Source organism: Lycium barbarum, chromosome 9 (genome assembly GCF_019175385.1).
Source record: "Lycium barbarum isolate Lr01 chromosome 9, ASM1917538v2, whole genome shotgun sequence".
In the NCBI taxonomy this organism is placed as follows: Eukaryota; Viridiplantae; Streptophyta; class Magnoliopsida; order Solanales; family Solanaceae; genus Lycium; species Lycium barbarum.
The window spans coordinates 13167289-13189036 of NC_083345.1; the positions used below are offsets into that span (position 1 = coordinate 13167289).

The following is a 21748-nucleotide window of genomic DNA, read 5'->3' on the forward strand; positions in this document are numbered from 1 at the left end:
CTAATATATATATATATATATACATAAAATAGTGCAAATTAATAATGTGAAAAAAAAGTACACCCCATATTATATATATATATATATATATATATATATTAGAATTATGGGGCCCACAATTTTTTTTTTTGCACCTTTTTTTTTTGCAACATGCGAGTCGCATGTTGTGACACTCCGTCGCATATGCTCACAGAAAGTTTGGTTCGTATTGACTGAATTTTGGCATCAGATGCGAGACGCATATGCAATGGCAGACACCACATGCGAATCGCATGTGGTGTCGCATGTCATGCCTGTTGGAATTTTTCCAATTCTTCTTCTTTGTGCACACTTTATTCCTACACACTTGGACACACATCAAAACATCATAAAAGTAAGAACAATAAACACATGAAAATAAAACTTGGGTTGCCTCCCAAGAAGCGCTTGATTTTACGTCGCAGCACGACGTTGGTACCTGTTTAACCCTTTTATGGCTCGTTGAGGATGAAGACCTCGATAATCTTTGGTTCATTCTGAGATCCCCAGTATAGTTTCACCCTTTACCCATTCACTTTGATTTTATTACCACTTGGGCAAACAAGTTCAATTGCTTTAGATGGGAACACTTGTGTGATTTCAAACGGGCCGGACCATTTGGACTTCAACTTTCCGGGAAACAACCGGAGCCTGAAGTTGAACAACAATACCCGATCTCCGATGCTGAACTCTCTTTGCAAGATCTTCTTGTCATGGAAGTGTTTCATGCGGGCCTTGTAGAGTGAAGAGCTCGCATATGCCTTAAGTCGAAATTCATCGAGTTCGTTAATCTGCTCCAACCTCAAGTTTGAGGCATCACCCCATTCTAGATTCAACTTTTTCAAGGCCCACAATGCCTTATGTTCGAGTTCCACCGGAATATGACAAGTTTTTTCAAATACCAGTTGATATGGAGACATGCCAATTGGTGTCTTGTAGGCTGTTCGGTATGCCCATAGAGCATCATCCAATTTCCTTAACCAATCAGTCCGGTTAGCATTCACTGTTTTGGAAATGATGCTCTTAATTTCTCTATTTGAGACCTCAACTTGGCCACTTGTTTGGGGATGATACGGGGTGGCAACTTTATGCTTAACCCCATACTTCTCAAGAAGAGTCTTGAATAATAGATTGTAGAAATGAGAGCCCTCATCACTAATGATTGCTCTTGGAGTTCCGAACCTTGAGAAGATAACCCTTTTCAAAAATGCAGTGACACTTCTTCCTTCATTGTTGGGGAGCGCGACGGTTTCCACCCATTTGGACACGTAGTCTACTGCCACGAGAATGTACTTGTTGCTGTAGGAGCTTACAAATGGACCCATAAAATCAATGCCCCATATATCGAACAATTCAACTTAGAGAATCGGTGTCATTGGTAGCTCATGACTTCTTGATATGCCCCCATACCTTTGACATTGATTACAAGCTTTCACAAAGTCATGAGCATCTTGATGGATTGTCGGCCAATAAAAACCACTCTGAAAAACCTTAGCCGCCGTTCTTGAGCTACTATGATGTCCAACAACCGGTGATGAGTGACAAGATTCGATGATGGGCATCACTTCTACTTCGGGTATGCACCTCCTTATGATGTTGTCGGCGCAAACCCTGAATAGATATGGTTCGTCCCAATAGAATTTCTGGGTATCACTAAAAAATTTCTTCTTTTGGTGAAAGTTCAAATCCACCGGCATAATGTCACTTGCATGGAAGTTAGCAAAATTGGCATACCACGGGATCATGTCATGCGACCCCACCATTACTTGCTCATCCGGAAATGACTCTTCACATCGTTTCCGTTTAGAACCATGAAGAGGCACTTCTCACAATTTAGAACCAAATTTGTCTCTTCACATCGTTTCAATACTTGGGCAAGATTCTGCAAGCATTCATCAAAGGAGTCCCCAACTACGGAAAAGTCATCCATGAAGATTTCAATGGATTCCTCAACCATATCGGAGAAAATAGACATCATGCAACGTTGAAATGTTACGGGTGCATTACATAACCCAAACGACATTCTCTTGAAAGCAAAAGTCCCATAAGGACACGTGAAGGTAGTTTTCTCTTTTGTCCTCGGGGGTAATGGTGATTTGGTTGTACCCGGAATACCCGTCAAGGAAGCAATAATAATCTATGCCTGCAAGCCTATCAAGAATTTTATCCATGAATGGCATTGGGAAGTGGTCCTTTTTGGTCCACTTATTCAGCTTCCGATAATCCATGCAAACACGCCATCCGGTAACCTTGCGAGTGGGAATCAACTCATTTTTATCATTCGCAACCACGGTGATCCCACCTTTTTTTGGCACACATTGAACCGGACTCACCCATGAGCTATCCGAAATGGGGTACACAACCCCGACATCTAACCACTTGATTATCTCAACCTTTACGACCTATTGCATGGGAGGATTTAACCTCCTTTGATGTTCAACGCTTGGCTCACAATCTTCATCAAGCTGAATTTTATGTGTACAAATACCGGATGGAATCCCTTGAATATCCGCAATACTCCACCCGATAGCTTTTTTGTATCTACTCAAGATCACCATCAACCTCTCTCTTTGCTCATCCGTCAACCGAGCAGATATAATCACAGGCAATGTGTTGTTGAGTCCAAGAAACTCATACCTCAAATATGAAGGAAGAGGTTTGAGTTCCAAAGTAGGAGGCTCAATAATTGAAGGTTTTGCAGGAGGAGTTGCTCGGTTTTCCAAGTCAAGATCGAGTCTCTTTGGATTGAGGTGGTAAGACCCCATTCCAATCAGTGCATTGACCATCTCCTCAAATTCTTTTTCGTCGTCCCATTCATAATTCATTATCACAGCAGCCAACATATCACCTATATACTCATGTTCTATGGTTGTCTCCATTGCTTCATCAATTGTGTCAATAACCGACACAACACTCATATCCGCCGGTTGTTTCATTGACTTGCAAATATGGAAAGTGATCTCTTCATCATTCATTCTAAATTTCAGATCACCTCTTTCCACATCCACGAGGGCACGCCCTGTGGCTAAGAATGGTCTTCCCAAGATTATGGGAACTTCAAATTCAACTTCACAATCCAAGATCACAAAATCGGCCGGAAAAATAAATTTATCCACTCTTACAAGCACATCATAAAGAATACCAATGGGCCTCTTTACGGTTCTATCCGCCATAAGTAATATCATCGTGGTAGGAAGGGGGGGTGCCTAATCCCAACTTGTTGAAGATAGAAAGCGGCATCAAATTGATGCTTGCTCCAAGATCACATAAAGCTTTAGCAAACTTGTATTTACTGATGGTGCTTAGAATTGTGAATGCTCCGGGGTTTTCTTTTTTGTGCACCAAAGCTTTGGTGACGATTGCACTACAATGATGAGTGCCCCCCAATGTTTCAATGCCAGGACTCCTTCTTTTGGTCACGAGATATTTCATGAACTTCGCATAACCGGGCATTTGTTCAAGTGCCTCAACCAATGAAATATTTATTGAGAGCCTCTTTAATCGATCTATGAACTTGAGGAACTTTCCATCTTCCGCTTGCTTTGCCAATCGTTGAGGAAAAGGAGGGGGAGGCCTCATAACGGGCGGTGAAGCCCTTGGTGCCTCCTCCGCCGCTTCCTTGCTTTCCGAGGCATCATTGATTTCCGGAAGGTCCTTGTTAGTGTTGGGCTCTTCAATACCAGCCCGCTTATTCGTTGGGTTTGCTTCTTCTTCAATAACCATGGGTTCTTCAACCATTTTCTCTTCATCACCCAAAATATTTTCTTTCGCCAACACACTTTCCCCAATTGTTTTGCCACTCCTAGTAGTAATTGAGTTGCATTTATGTTCACCATCGTTCCTTGGATTTGCAACTGTGTCACTAGGGAGTGAGCCTTTCTGCCTTTGGTTTAGTATTGCCGAGATTTGGCCAAGTTGAGACTCCAATTGTTTAATGGAGGTGGGGTGTGAACTTACAACTTGACCCATGAATTTGACCTCATCTCTAGTTTCCTTGCAAAAGGTGTCGGTGGACTCCACTTTTCTCAGTACCTTTGACAACATATCTTCAATTTTTGAATTAGCGGAGTCGCTATTGGGCGGTTGACCAGAGCTTGGTTGATTTCCCTTTGGTGGGACATACGGATTTGTGCTCCGATGATTGTTGTAATTGCTATTGTACCCTCCTTGATTGTTGTCATGATTATCTCTCCAATTAGAGTTACCTTGTTCTTTGTTCCAACCTTGATTCCCTTGACCTTGCCGCCAAGATCCTTGATTTGGACCTTGGTAGTTCGGACGGGAACCCTCCCTCAGATTGTTGACATAACTCGCCTCCTCATCATACATTTGGAAACATTGCTCATCCGGAGGAACCCCTTCAAAGGATTCTACCGCGTTCACCTTTTTGCTTCCGCCACCCATGACATGTTTTGTCAGAAGGTCCATTTGGGTGACAAGTTTGGCCATGGACTCATCTCTCTCTTCCTCCTTCTTAATCATCTCACGAGTGAGCACATGTTTGGAGGAACTTCCTCCACCCACTTCCGAATCCCTAGTGTGCCATGCTTCATTAGTCTCGGTCAATTTATCCAACAATTCACAAACGGTGGCATAAGAGTTATCCATAAGAGACCCCTCTGCAATGTTGTTCGCCACTGATTTGTTGACCGAATCTAGAGATCTATAAAATATTTGTAGAAGCACACCATCGGGCAACCCATGCTTGGGACAACTTTTGACTTTCTTTTTAAAACGAGTCCAAGTTTCATGGAGAGCCTCATCCGGAAGTTGAAGAAAGTTGTTGATTTCGTCACGGAGTTGTAACATCCGCGATGGAGGGAAGAACTTCTTGAGGAATGCTTCGGTCAGTTCCTCCCAAGTAGTGATGGACCCGGAAGGAAGATCATCTAACCAAGCCGTGGCTTCCCCCGTTAGGGAGTACGGGAAGAGCCGTAGCTTGACTGCTTCAATTGAGACGCCCGGATGCACAATGGTAGAACAGACCCCAAGAAAGTTCCTAAGGTGCCTATTCGGGTCATCTGTGGGTAGACCACCGAACAGGCCCTTAGTGTTAAGCAGGTGCAGCATGGTGTTGGTTATATGGAAACTTGAATTTCCAATTAAAGGGGGAGGCTGAATTGCAGCTGCATAGCCTGCCCCCGCAGCTTCTTCACCAACCGCTACTGGTGGATTTTGGACAGGGATATCATCCTCATCCATATTTCCTGCACAACACACGACAACAAAAAGGAAATAAAGACTAAAAGTAAAGTTTTACACTAGTTAGTAAATTTCTAGACCGTATTCCCCGGCAACGGCGCCATTTTTTTTTATAACGTCCAAATCCACTCCTCAAAGAGAAAGTGTAAATGGTCGTATGCAATATATTTTACCCAACTATGAGTCGGGGTCGATCCCACAGGGAATACAATGAAGAAATATACTCGATAAGTGTAACACCCGACTATTAGTCTATATTTCAAGAGGAAAGAAAATATAATAAAAGTTTGATTGTTGTTTGTTCATTAAAAACTGAGAATGGTTATAGGATGTAAATAATTGGTAAATGGGACTAAGGTTGTGGTTCCAATGGAGAGTAATGCGTTTGGGTATCAATTCAACTTATTTATATACCTAGGTGCATTAAGCCAAGGGTCACGCGATTCTTGCCAAAAATTTTCCAACCAAATCAACAAATTTCATCCTAAGCTTTTCCAAGCCCTAGGATGTTTTATAAGAAAGCACCCATGCAGCCTCAACTAGCTTTCCTATTCCTAGCTCAAGCTATTAGATGGATTTAATGACCCACATTGTTGCTATTAACTCTTTTCCTAACCTCTACTTTCTTTTCCAAGCAAAGTAATGGTATTAAGGCATAAGTAATGTTGTACACCATCACAAGACATTGATACTTGAAGAGTTAATGGAAAACACCATTAGCATATAAACATAGTATGAATATGAAACCCAATCACATAACTAACACATTGGATACCACATCCTTAGCTAAAAGATTAGCTACTAATATTCATTAAAAGTAAAGCAATCAAGTAAAATGTATTCATAAATCTTACAAAAGTGTTGGATGAAGAAGATGACAAAGCTAAAAGAAATCTCTTAAATGCTTCAACAACCAACCGTAAATGACTCCACAAGAGTCTATGCCAAAAACTGCAGGATAAAATCAATCCAAAACCCTACAAAATCTATTTATAGCATGTCCAAAACGGGAACAATTTCCAGACAAAAATGCCTCTGTGCATCAGGTGCGAATCGCACTTGGTGTCGCAAGTGTAACATGCGAGTCGCATGTTGCACCACATCATCGCATGTGTGACATCTTAGTCATATGTTGAGCAGCATGTGCGACACAAGATGCGATTCGCATGTACAACATGCGACTCGCATGTGGTGTCACACATGGTTTCTTCTTTAGCCTTCTCTGTCAGCAGATGCTACATCACATGCGATTCGCATGTAGTACATGCGACTCGCATGTGATGCCCTTGTTCAGTTTAGCTGGCTTTTTGCTTCATTTTCCTTCATTTTGCTTCCAGTTACTTCCGACACATGTTTTTTTCTACAAATTGTCACAAAAACAAGAGAAACGACATCAAAAGTACTTGGGGATGTACAAAAGACTAAGTAGTTGGTGTCGAATATGCCGTAATTTCACGACTCATCAATAAACATAAGAGAATTACAAACCCAAAAGAAAATACGGACACTCTGCTTGCAATTGAACAAGAAAACGTAAAGGGACCATTTATTCAACAACAATTCTATCATTATTTTATCATTAACCCTCAATAATTGAGTCATCATTATGCTTCCACTATGTTTCATTTGATTCTAACTAAACATTTATCATATCCAATCCTGGCATGCACAAATCATCACGTGAATATGGTATTTTGTTTAACAAATTAGTTTCTCACCTTTTTCAATACTTTACAATTCAGGGGAATTTGAGTTACTAGTATTTTTAAACGTGAGAAAATACGGATAATCGTGCAAAACCCATAAATAAAGTGGAGGGGTTTTTCAGTGCAGCACCCATCAGAATTGAGCCAACATGGCACACTATGCAATGTAGGGACACCATAGCAACACACAACAAACGTAACAGTTGGTCTCTTGACCCTTAATTTCATCCCAGCCCTACATAAATATAGATATAATACTGTAAAGAAAGCAGTTCAACAGTCTAACCTGAAGCTTAGAATTTGATGTTTCAACGCACAACCTATTCTTCCAACGTGAGCAGCCTCTATTTTTTTTCTTCCGTGCAATGAATTAATCTGAAAGCCAGTAATTCTTTCACCCTAATAAACCTACTATTCTAGTATTTGGTGTAGGAATAAATGGGCTTGGCCCACCTCTCTTATAGATTATCTAATTTACTTAGTCATCCAACTAACACATAATGGTGTAAATTAGGCTCACGAACCACCAAATTCATTCTCCAACTAATACCTTGTATAAGTGCAATTAAAATTCCTATGAATAAACTATTCACACACTTTAAGTAAATATATTCTGAAAATTACCCATCAATTAAATCGCCATGCCACCCACTCCCGCAAGTCAAAAATACCTTTTAAAAGTACGAAAGTGTATTTTAGCGAAAATGAGACCAAAAGTGCTAAACGACCAAATGGGTCGTTACATCAGATACCAATCAAACAATCGCTCGTCCTCGAGCGACAAGGGAAAAGATGGAGAAAAGGGTACCTGAACTGTCGAACAACTGAGGATATCTACTTCGCATATCCGCCTTGGTTTCCCAAGTGGCCTCCTCAGCCGGACGGCGCTTCCACTGCACCTTGACCAAAGCAATATCCTTGGACCTTAACTTTCTCACTTGTCTATCTAGGATTGTTTCTGGCTCTTCCTCGAAGGATAAATTCTGATCTAGTAGTACCGAATCCCACTGAATGATATAAGACCCGTCTGAATGGTACTTCTTCAGCATGGAAACATGGAATACCGGATGAAAACCTACCAAACCTGGTGGCAAAGCCAACTCATAAGCCATCTCTCCAACACGACGAAGAATCTCAAAAGGGCCAATAAACCTCGGGCTTAACTTGCCCTTCCTCCCAAATCGCATCACACCCTTCATGGGTGAAACCTTCAGTAGGACCTGCTCACTAACTATGAACTCCATATCACCATCCTTCCGATCAGCATAATCCTTCTGCCTACTCTGAGCTGCCAGAAGCTTTTCCTGAATAAGCTTCACCTTGTCCAAAGACTCCCTCAGCAAATCTGTACCCCAAGGTCGAACCTCAAAAGCATCAAACCACCCAATAGGAGAACGACACCTCCTACCATATAAAGCTTCGAAAGGCGCCATGTCAATACTGGAGTGATAGCTATTATTGTACGCGAACTCTTCCAAGGGTAAGAACTGGTCCCAATGACCACCAAAATCAATAACACAAGCCCTCAACATATCCTCAAGCACTTGAATAGTCCTCTCGGACTGAACGTCTTTCTGTGAGTGGAACACGGTACTAAGATCTAACTGAGTTCCCAATTCCTTCTGCAAGGTCCTCCAGAAATGGGAAGTAAACTGAGTGCCTCTGTCTGAAATGATGGAAATAGGCACCGCATGCAATCGCACTATCTCTCGGATGTAGATCCTGGCCAACTTCTCCGCGTTATAAGTAGTCTGCACCGGAATGAAGTGCGTGGACTTAGTCAACCTATCCACGATAACCCAAATCGAATCAAACTTGCCCAAAGTCTTCGGAAGACCAACCACGAAATCCATAGCAATCCTTTTCCATTTCCATTCGGGAATGGGCATCCTCTGAAACACACCACCTGGTCTCTGGTGCTCATACTTAACCTGCTGACAATTCGAACACTGAGCAACAAACTCCACAATGTCTCTCTTCATTCTACCCCACCAATAGTGTTGCCTCAAGTCACGATACATCTTTGTTGCTCCTGGATGAACGGAGTATCTGGAACTATGAGCCTCTTTCAAGATCAACGGAATCAAATCACCTACTCTAGGAACGCAAATGCGCCCGTTAATCCTCAAAACACCCTCATCATCAAGACTGGCCTCTTTGGCTTCTTCGCTTAGCACTTTATCCCGAATCTTGCACAATTTCACATCCTCAAACTGCTGGGCCCTAATATGCTCTAAAAGAGACGACCTCGCCTCCACACAAGCTAGAACCTTACCAGGTTCTGAAATATCGAGCCTCACCATACTATTAGCCAAACACTGAACCTCCATAGCTAAAGGACGCTCTCCGACAATCAAACGCGCCAAGCTGCCCATACTCACTGCCTTTCGGCTCAACGCATCAGCTACCACATTAGCTTTTCCCGGATGATAAAGGATAGTAATATCATAATCCTTGAGCAACTCCATCCATCTACGCTGCCTCGAGTTCAAATCTCTCTGACTAAACACATGCTGAAGGCTACGATGATCTGTGAAGACCTCACAATAAACTCCATACAAGTAATGCCTCCAAATCTTCAAAGCGAAGACTACTGCAGCCAACTCTAAGTCATGAGTGGGGTAGTTTTTCTCGTGAACCTTCAACTGTCTCGAAGCATACGCGATCACCCTACCCTCTTGCATCAGCACACAACCCAAGCCAATCCGAGAAGCATCACAATAAACAGTAAAGTCTTTTCCCTCCACAGGTAAAGCCAAGATTGGGGCTGAAGTCAATAAAGCCTTGAGCTTTTGAAAGCTCTCGTCACACTCATCAGACCACTGGAAAGGCATATTTTTCTGAGTCAACCTAGTCAAATGGGAAGCAATAGATGAAAACCCCTTCACAAATCGGTGATAATAACTCGCAAGGCCCACGAAGCTCCGAATCTCAGTCACCGAAGTAGGCCTGGTTCAATCTCTAACCGCCCCGATTTTCTTGGGATCTACCATAATCCCGTCCTTGGACACAACATGTCCCAAAAATGCCACGGAACTGAGCCAGAACTCACACTTGGAAAACTTGGCATATAATTTCTTCTCCTTCAACAGGCCAAGCACGATCCTCAGATGCTTCTCATGATCTTCCTTACTCCGAGAGTATACCAAGATATCATCAATAAACACGATCACAAACGAATCCAATTAAGGCTTGAAGATTCCATTCATCAAATCCATGAACGCTGCGGGGGCATTAGTAAGCCCGAACGACAGAACTCATAATGACCATAACAGGTCCTAAAAACGGTCTTCGGAATATCCTCTGCTCGAATCTTCAACTGATGATAGCCTGACCTCAAATCAATCTTTGAAAAGATCGATGCACCCTGAAGTTGGTCAAAGAAGTCATCAATGCGGGGTATTGGATACTTATTTCTTATTGTAACCTTGTTTATTTGCCGATAATCGATACACATCCGCATGGTACCATCTTTCTTCTTCACGAACAGAACGGGAGCACCCCAAGGAGAAATACTGGGTCTAATAAATCCTTTGCTCAACAAGTCTTGTAACTGCTCCTTCAACTCTCTCAACTCTGCCGGAGCCATCAGATAGGGTGGAATAGAGATAGGCCGGGTGCCTGGCTCCAAGTCAATGCAAAAGTCAATATCTCGATCAGGCGGCATACCAGGCAAATCTGTAGGGAAAACCTCTGAGAACTCACAAACAACTGGCACTGACTCTACGGAAGGAGTATCCACACTAGTATCCCGAATATGAGCCAAATATGCTAAACATCCCTTATTCACTAACTTATTTGCCCGAAGAAATGATATGATCTTCTTAGGTGCTGGACTAGGAGTACCCTTCCACTCTAACCGTGGAATACCTGGTATGGCCAACGTGACTGTCTTGGCATGACAGTCTAAAATAGCATGATAAGGAGATAACCAGTCCATGCCCAAAATAATATCAAAGTCCACCATATTCAAAATAACCAAGTCTACCCAAGTATCATACCCCATAAATGTGACCACACAAGACCTATAGACCCGATCTACTATCACAGAATCTCCGACAGGAGTAGAGACACGAATAGGTACATCAAGCATATCACAAAGCATATCCAGACCCGTAGAGAAATAGGTGGACACATAAGAGAAAGTAGAACCTGGATCAAATAAGACATAAGCTGATAGGTGGCAAACCAAAATAATACCTGTAATAACAGCATCAGAGGCCTCGGCCTCTGGTCTACCCGGAAAAGTATAGAAATGGGTACGTCCACCCTCAGACTGTGTGCCTCCACGACTACCAGGGACTGCCTGAGATCCTCCTCTCACTGACTGAGCGCTGCCCCTACCACACTGATGACCACCTCTGCTAGGCTGATGGCCACCCCTGCCCGACTGCGAACCCCTTCTACTAGAATATCCTCCTCCTCTATCTGGCAATGCTGGAGGCCTAGATGTCTGAACTATGGAACCCTGCCTAGATCTAGGACACTCTCTCGCGTAATGCCCTGTCCCACCACACTCAAAACATGCTCCTCTGGCTATAGGCTGCTGAACTGTCATAGAAGAACCACCTGCTAAAGCCTGTAGTGATGACTGGATGGGGCGGCTATAGGGATGATGACGAACCCTGTCGTGGTGTCCCCCACCTCTAACAGGACCTCTGAAACTATCAAATCTACAAGCTTTCTTGTCGCCACCCCCACTATGTGCCCGACCCATCTCTGACTCAACCCTCCTGGCATGCTCTACTACTGACTGAAATGAGGTCCCAGAAGCCTCCAACTGTAAGGTCGCCAGCCGAAGCGGAAGGTCCAAACCCTTCACAAATCTCCTCACTCTCTCAGCCTCTGTGGGAAGTAATGCCGTCGCATAACGGGACAAAGCGAGAAATCTGGCCTCATACTCCGCAACCGACCTACCTCGTTGCTCCAATGTCGAAAACTCATCCTTCCTGTTGTCTCTCAAAGTACGAGGGACATACTTCTCCAGAAACACCTGGTAGAACTGGGTCCAGGTCAAAGGTGGCAAGCCAACTGGTCGACACTCCATGTACGATCTCCACCACTGCTTGGCATCCCCAACTAACTGGAAAGAAACATAATCGACCCCGCGAGACTCCACTACACCTAACTTATGAAGCATCTCGTGGCAGCTAACGATAAACTCATACGCATCCTCCCTGGGAGTACCATAGAACCAAAGAGGAGACATTTTGGTAAACCCCACGAACAATTTTCGCTCCTCACTGGTCAACACTGGCCCATCCATAGGCCTTAGAGAAAAATCAGGCGTTGGAGTAGTATCAATACGGGGAGCCACTGCTGCTGCTGGCAATACCCTCGATGTCCGAAATCCTGGAGCAACCGTAGCATCGGGAGTATGACCTCCCACTCTAGTCTGCGAGCCATCTGGAGCAACTGGAATCATGCCCGCCTGAGCCAAACTGTCAAAGTACCCCAACACTCGAAACACAGCCTCCTGAAAATTAAGAGTAGCAGCGACCCCAGGCTGTGCCTCAGCAGCCCTAATATCCTCCTCCGGAATGTCGTCAAGCTCCGGAGTCAACTCTATGTCAGGGTCCTGAGCAGGTGCTTGTGCTTGGTTCCTATCTGGAATAGCTGCACGGCCTCTGCCCCTACCACGTCCCTTGCCACGTCCCCTGCCTCGCCCACGGACAGCTGCTCGGGCCACGGGTATGGATGCGGGTGCAGGTGCAGGTGCAGGTGCAGGCTCCTGGCCTCCATTACAGTCGATCGCGTCCTCACCATCTGTGGGAGAACATAGAAATGAGGTTAAGATACCAATCTGAATAACCTCGCACGAAGAGAATGAACCAGATACCAATCGGATTGAACTAGCACGAAAAGAGAAAGAGAAGTGGAGTGTTTCCTAAATGTCCTATAGCCTCTCAAGGATGGGTACGGACGTCTACGTACCAATCCGCAAGACTTTACTAGACATAGCTCTTGTACTTATTAGACCAATTAACCTAGAAGCTCTGATACCAACTTTGTCACGACCCGATTCGCGAGTCGTGGTGACACCTACACTATCCCTCCGAGTAGGCGAACCACATTACTAATAACAAGTTGAATAAGCGAAAAATTAAATAAAAATAAATTATCAAGTCTTAAATACTTATCATAACTAGAAATGTGATGACAACCCCAAAATCTGGTCAAAGGGTACAAGAGCGCTAACATAGTACGGAATATAAGTCTAAAAATACCCGAAGGCTACATATTGTCTGTCGAATACAAAAACAGAAATAAATAGAGGAGGTCCTTCAGGGGCCACGGATGACCAAGTAGCTCACCATGAATGACTGAAAGATGTCACCCTCGCGTATCAGCCACGGGGTGTAGAACTGGAACCTGGATCGTACTCTGCACTCAACAAAAGTGCAGCAAGAGTAATATCAGTACAACACTTGTACCGGTAAGCATCATAGGCCGACAATGATTAGATAACGCATGAAGAAGTTGAAACAACAAGTAACACATAGAGCAAACAGGTGTGGTCACGTATCATATACAAGTAAAGTGTAAAGGAATCATAAAATCAACCAAGACAGATATAATTCACTAAATGATCAGTCAAATATATGAGTGGATGAATGCAATGCAATGCAATAGTCACCTCTCTCACTCCACTCTCGTACACACATGCTAAGGGCAGTGCCTCAAAGCCATGACCCATGGGGGACCCGCGAAGTCCATGTACCACTCGTGCTCTTCGGCAGAAACCTCAGAGGCTATTAATCACTCTCAATCTCCGGCAATGACCTCAGAGTCTCTCTGTCACTCTCCATCTCCGGGAAAGACCTCGGAGTCTCTCAATCACTCACCTCACCAATCATCACAACAATAATATGGAAAGTATGCCATGCATGATATCAGTCTTAACAATATCTCCAACATAAATCAACAAGTACAAGTCATATTATTGTCCACTGTCTAATTATCAATATTACCATTCCTTTTCATGCGATGAGTGAACTAGTATGCGACGGAGATACAAACAAGTGATAATCACAGAAATAACACATTTGGCGACAAGCCCACATAACAGCTGACAAAACCAACCTAATTGGAATTCACCTCCACTTCATGCCCGAAGGCCTATCATGCTATCCCCGTCACTTTCTACAACTACATATGATTCTCTAATCAGAGTCTAACTAAAGTAGACCGTAACCTACCTCAATGCCGAGCGGATGCCACGAACAATCAAACTAATGCCTTCCCTTTGCGTAGAGCTTCTGAATGATCAAAATCTATAAAATATGCGATCTACGTTAAAATGCGAATCTAAGGACATCCATATTGCCATACTTATATTCGAAACCCAAAAACGACCTTAAAAAGTTATCACCGGCCCATAAGGGCAAAACTAGAATTTTATTAGAAAATCATATCACCCATAACCCAAGGGTCATATATCCGGAAAATTAGTCAATTTCATCCATAAATGGACTCTCAAATCATTAATTCTCATCTCTTAAGACTAAGGCTCAAAGCCTTCAATTATCCCAAAGTCTTAATTGTCATGAATTTGAAGGTGTACATATAATTTGATACCAAAATATTCAATTACATAAACCCTATATATATTAGTCTTAAAGTTGAACATGATAAACATAAGAGAATTACAAACCCAAAAGAAAATACGGACACTCTGCTTGCAATTGAACAAGAAAACATAAAGGGACCATTTATTCAACAACAATTCTATCATTATCTTATCATTAACCCTCAATCATTGAGTCATCATTATGCTTCCACTATGTTTCATTTGATTCTAACTAAACATTTATCATATCCAATCCTGGCATGCACAAGTCATCACGTGAATATGGTATTTTGTTTAACAAATTAGTTTCTTACCTTTTTCAATACTTTACAATTCAGGGGAATTTGAGTTACTAGTATTTTTAAACGTGAGAAAATACGGATAATCGTGCAAAACCCATAAATAAAGTGGAGGAGTTTTTCAGTGCAACACCCATCAGAATTGAGCCAACATGGCACACTATGCAATGTAGGGACACCATAGCAACACACAACAAACGTAAAAGTTGGTCTCTTGACCCTTAATTTCATCCCAGCCCTACATAAATATAGATATAATACTGTAAAGAAAGCAGTTCAACAGTCTAACCTGAAGCTTAGAATTTGATGTTTCAACGCACGACCTATTCTTCCAACGTGAGCAGCCTCTATTTTTTTTTTCTTCCGTGCAATGAATTAATCTGAAAGCCAGTAATTCTTTCACCCTAATAAACCTACTATTCTAGTATTTGGTCTAGGAATAAATGGGCTTGGCCCACCTCTCTTATAAATTATCTAATTTACTTAGTCATCCAACTAACACATAATGGTGTAAATTAGGCTCACGAACCACCAAATTAATTCTCCAACTAATACCTTGTATAAGTGCAATTAAAATTCCTATGAATAAACTATTCACACACTTTAAGTAAATATATTCTGAAAATTACCCATCAATTAAATCGCCGTGCCACCCACTCCCGCAAGTCAAAAATACCTTTTAAAAGTACGAAAGTGTATTTTAGCGAAAACGAGACCAAAAGTGCTAAACGACCAAATGGGTCGTTACATTGACAAAATCAAGCAATATATATATAAAAAAAGTGAATCCCATATTAAAAAACAAACAATGTCGCAAAAAAAAATTGTGGGCCCCATAATTCTAATATATATATATATATATATATGCATAAAGATAGTGTAAATTAATAATGTCAAAACAAAAGTGCACCCCATATATATATATATATATATATATATATATATATATATATATATATATATATATATATATATATATATGTTTTGAACATAGTATCCCATATTGACAAAATCAAGCAATATATAAAAAAAAGTGAATCCCATATTAAAAAAACAAACAATGTAAAAAAAAAAAAGGTGTAAAAAAAAATCGTGGGCCCCATATTTCTAATATATATATATATATATATATATATATATACATAAAATAGTGCAAATTAATAATGTGAAAAAAAAGTACACCCCATATTATATATATATATATATATATATATTAGAATTATGGGGCCCACAATTTTTTTTTTTGCACCTTTTTTTTTTGCAACATGCGAGTCGCATGTTGTGACACTCCGTCGCATATGCTGACAGAAAGTTTGGTTCATATTGACTGAATTTTGGCATCAGATGCGAGACGCATATGCAATGGCAGACACCACATGCGAATCGCATGTGGTGTCGCATGTCATGCCTGTTGGAATTTTTCCAATTCTTCTTCTTTGTGCACACTTTATTCCTACACACTTGGACACACATCAAAACATCATAAAAGTAAGAACAATAAACACATGAAAATAAAACTTGGGTTGCCTCCCAAGAAGCGCTTGATTTTACGTCGCAGCACGACGTTGGTACCTGTTTAACCCTTTTATGGCTCGTTGAGGATGAAGACCTCGATAATCTTTGGTTCATTCTGAGATCCCCAGTATTGTTTCACCCTTTACCCATTCACTTTGATTTTATTACCACTTGGGCAAACAAGTTCAATTGCTTTAGATGGGAACACTTGTGTGATTTCAAACGGGCCGGACCATTTGGACTTCAACTTTCCGGGAAACAACCGGAGCCTGAAGTTGAACAACAATACCCGATCTCCGATGCTGAACTCTCTTTGCAAGATCTTCTTGTCATGGAAGTGTTTCATGCGGGCCTTGTAGAGTGAAGAGCTCGCATATGCCTTAAGTCGAAATTCATCGAGTTCGTTAATCTGCTCCAACCTCAAGTTTGAGGCATCACCCCATTCTAGATTCAACTTTTTCAAGGCCCACAATGCCTTATGTTCGAGTTCCACCGGAAGATGACAAGCTTTTTCAAATACCAGTTGATATGGAGACATGCCAATTGGTGTCTTGTAGGCTGTTCGGTATGCCCATAGAGCATCATCCAATTTCCTTAACCAATCAGTCCGGTTAGCATTCACTGTTTTGGAAATGATGCTCTTAATTTCTCTATTTGAGACCTCAACTTGGCCACTTGTTTGGGGATGATACAGGGTGGCAACTTTATGCTTAACCCCATACTTCTCAAGAAGAGTCTTGAATAATAGATTGTAGAAATGAGAGCCCTCATCACTAATGATTGCTCTTGGAGTTCCGAACCTTGAGAAGATAACCCTTTTCAAAAATGCAGTGACACTTCTTCCTTCATTGTTGGGGAGCGCGACGGTTTCCACCCATTTGGACACGTAGTCTACTGCCACGAGAATGTACTTGTTGCTGTAGGAGCTTACAAATGGACCCATAAAATCAATGCCCCATATATCGAACAATTCAACTTAGAGAATCGGTGTCATTGGTAGCTCATGACTTCTTGATATGCCCCCATACCTTTGACATTGATTACAAGCTTTCACAAAGTCATGAGCATCTTGATGGATTGTCGGCCAATAAAAACCACTCTGAAAAACCTTAGCCGCCGTTCTTGAGCTACTATGATGTCCAACAACCGGTGATGAGTGACAAGATTCGATGATGGGCATCACTTCTACTTCGGGTATGCACCTCCTTATGATGTTGTCGGCGCAAAACCTGAATAGATATGGTTCGTCCCAATATAATTTCTGGGTATCACTCAAAAATTTCTTCTTTTGGTGAAAGTTCAAATCCACCGGCATAATGTCACTTGCATGGAAGTTAGCAAAATCGGCATACCACGGGATCATGTCATGCGACCCCACCATTACTTGCTCATCCGGAAATAGCTCATTAAGTCAATAATGATGGATTCATTGCCACGTTCGTATTCATAGCAAACACTAATATAATAAAGTTTTAAATACGGAGCACAAACTACAATGTTATATTAATCGTGTTTTGAACATAGTATCCCATATTGACAAAATCAAGAAATATATAAAAAAAAAAGTGAATCCCATATTAAAAAAACAAACAATGTAAAAAAAAAAGTGCAAAATAAATTGTGGGCCCCATAATCTAATATATATATATACATAAAATAGTGCAAATTAATAATGTCCAAAAAAAAGTAGACCTCATATTATATATATATATATATATATGTTTTGAACATATTATCTAATATTGACAAAATCAAGCAATATATAAAAAACAAGTGAATCCCATATTAAAAAAAAAAACAATGTAAAAAAAAAAGGTGCAAAAAAAATTGTGGGCCCCATAATTCTAATATATATACGCATAAAAATAGTGCAAATTAATAATGTCAAAAAAAAGTGCACCCCGTATTAAAAAATCAAACAATATTCATGTAATTTTCAAAGTATCTCATTAAGTTAATAATGATGGATTCATTACCACGTGAGTATTCGTAGCAAACACTAATATAATAAAGTTTTAGATACGGAGCACAAACTACAATGTTATATTAATCGTATTTTGAACATAGTATATATATATATATATATATATATATATATATATATATATATATATATATATTATCACTATCTAAACACAACTACATATATATAGATACATTATAATCTGAAGTGTTGGGCCCGTGCACAGCACGGGCATAAGCCATCTAGTTTATAATTAAAGGGTCCACTATATTGAATGCGATGGAATCAAGCATCTAGAACTGCATTTAGCAAATGATTATTTTTGCCTACTTTAATTTATTCTAGTACTAATTAAACCCGTTAACCGGAACCGGATCAGTAACCGGTTAGGGAACCGGCCGGTTTCCGGTTAAAAAATCGGAACCGCTTAACCGGTTCTGGTTTAACCGGTTTCGGTTTACCGGTTTGAAATCCCAAACCGGAACCGGTCCGGTTCAAAGTAGTTAAAACCTTTTTTGTTTTTTGTTTTTTGTATTATATATATATATATATATATTATAGTATTTATTAGTATATTGTAGGTATATTTACATATGTTATACAAGTTTATAATTAAAGTTTAAATATTTACTGACTAACAGGCTAACAGCAAGTCAGCAATACAGAATAGTGCTTTTCGTATACATATATATATATATATATATATTATAAGTATATTCTTAATATATTTTAGTTATTTTTCAAGTATATAACTTTCTAATTTTTAATTTAAGTGGATGTATAATATAAGTATATTCTTAGTATATTTTAGGTATATTCCTAACTTAATAAAAGTAAAAATATGAACACAAGTAAATAGAAGAAAGCTCAATGAGCCATATATTTTATTCATTATTGTATAACATTTATTTGCAAATTGTATTTTTTTTAACTTGCAAATAATACATGAGTACAAAAATAGTAGAATAATAAAATCACCAATTTTGAACCATTTCGTTAATTTCCCCCACATCATATTCGGTCATAGAAATATCTTCAAAGTCTTCCATTTGGTCTGGTCCACTAGCTATCAAATCTTCAATTTCTTCCTCTTCGCCTTCCTCCGCTTCTGAGTTTTGGTTGCGTCGCTCCGATCTAATCCAATCGCGAATGCACACTAGTACTTGCAAGCTAAAGCCGGATAATGAATGTCTATGGTCTCCAATTTGCTGTCTTCCTTGGCTAAATGCGCTCTCCGAAGCCACAGTTGATACTTGAACCATAAGGATATCTCGAGCCATTCTTGAAAGTACTGAATAACTTGCCTTGTACTTCTTCCACCATGCTAAGACGTACAGCTCATCCAGTTCCTTGATATCCACATTTGGCTGCATCAAATAAAAGTTATATTAATCAAAGTTTGCAGTAGAAGAAGAAGTTGGCTGTGAATGTAAAACTTTTAAACCCGACAAGCCCTTTTTGCTACTATGAGAAGTAGTAGGGCGTGGAGCAACGGGTGTAGCATGTTCTTCCAAACTAGAATAATGAGTAAAAACTTTTCTAAACTCATCATCAATAGCGAGTTCGGCTTCAGCTACAGATGGTTGAACTCTCTCTTCAATTTCTAAAAATGTATAAATTTGACTAACCAAATTTTTAGTATAAGACACTTTTAAACAAGGATTTAAAATAGAACCCAATATAAATAAAGTTGGGATGGGAAAAAAAATACTTCTTAAATTTGATTATCATTTCAAAAATAGCCACTTGATAACCGGGTTTATATTTATACTCTTGTAAAATTCTAGCTATTTCTGCTAAGTAGGCTAAAATTCCGGTTACGGTACGATAGAATTGTCTAGAAAAAGCAAGAGTTGCATTATAAAAATTTTCTAAAAGGTCAACACATTCTTTAACATCTTCCCAATGCATAAAAGTTAACCAATCCTCACTATTAATATTATATTTGTTGTGAACTTGTTGTATGGGAATCCTATACTCATATGCTTGTTGTAGCATAATGTAAGTGTAGTTCCACCTAAAATCAATTTCTACTTGATTTTTCTTAGGTCTAAGGTTATTTTCCACTCAAGCATTCTTAAAATCTCTAATTCTTCCCCTATTAGCATTACAAAAAAGAAACGCAACCGCATCTCTAACTTTTTGAACAGAATCTTCAAAATGCACAAGACCATCTTTAACAATTAAGTTTAAAATGTGACAACTACATCTTAAATGAAAAATATTTCTTAGCGGAGGGTTTAGTTCTCTTTTTAAAAGACCTATCGCCTTTGTATTATTAGAAGCATTATCTAAAGCAATACAAAGTGTTTTTCTATAAATGTTAAACAATCTCATAATAGTAGACATTGAATCGGCTAAAAAAATTCCATTGTGACGACCTTTTCCTTCGTCATATAAAAAAGCTATAATTCTTTTTTGCATAACCCAGTTGTCATCAACCCAATGACATGTAATAGCAAAAAAATCTAAATGGTTAATACTAAGACCCAAACCAGCGGTAAGACAAACATTACAATTTAGAGAATTAAATACATGGCGCAAATAAAATCTATATTTTTAAAACAAATCTATAACATCGGCTCTACAAGTACTTCTAGGAATACCCTCAAATAACGGATTATAACAACGTAGAATGTAAGTAACAAACCCCAAACCCGAGGGAAAGGAAAATGGTAAACAATCATAAGCTACCATTTTAGCTATTTCTACGCGCTCTTTTTTCTTGTCATACTTAAAATTTCTACCGGTTCGTGGGTCTATCGTCATTTGAATCCCCCCCCCCCCCCCCCCCACACACACACATTTGAACCCGTTTGCTCTCTCTCCAAACATCCATATGTTTGGTTTTCATATGAGCATTTAGTGTACCCGTTCCACCATCCTTACCAGTTCCTTGCTTAAAACTAAATACTTGTCCACATAGGGTACATGTAGCTGATTGATTTTCCCTATTCTTAGTCATAAATTTCCAAACTTTAGCTGTTGGCTTACGAGTTCTAGGCGGTTTGTCTTGTGTATGTGATTGGGCAGGACATGTATCTCCTATGGGATTTTCGGGGGGTTGTGTTTCATCATCATCATCTAAGTCTTCATTAAAAGTGTCGGTAAAATGTTATTGCATTGGCTCATGACCTAAAAGTGGATTATTTCCACCAACATCAATACATAAATTAGGTGTTTCTTCCACAAATGTTTCCTCATTAAGCCTACCCCTACCACTACTACTACCGGCACCACGTCTTAATCTCTTTGACATTATTAAATAGAATTAATTTAAATCACAATCAAATAAATCACAATCAAATAAATTACAACAAATTAAATTGCTAGAATTAAATTGCGAAAAATAAATTGCTAGAATTAAATTGCGAAAAATAAAGATAGAGTTGGAACGAAGGTACCAAATTGCCGGATTAATTTCCAACAAAGTGAAGGCGGCTAGAATTACAAATCCACCAAAGCTAGTTCGGAT

The 21748-nt window shown here is 40.0% G+C and overlaps 1 pseudogene; it reads right to left on the reverse strand.

Annotated features, from left to right (window-relative positions):
* Positions 1-2420: 2420 nt before the first annotated feature.
* On the reverse strand, positions 2421-12885 carry LOC132611659 (uncharacterized; annotated as a pseudogene).
* Positions 12886-21748: the final 8863 nt, after the last annotated feature.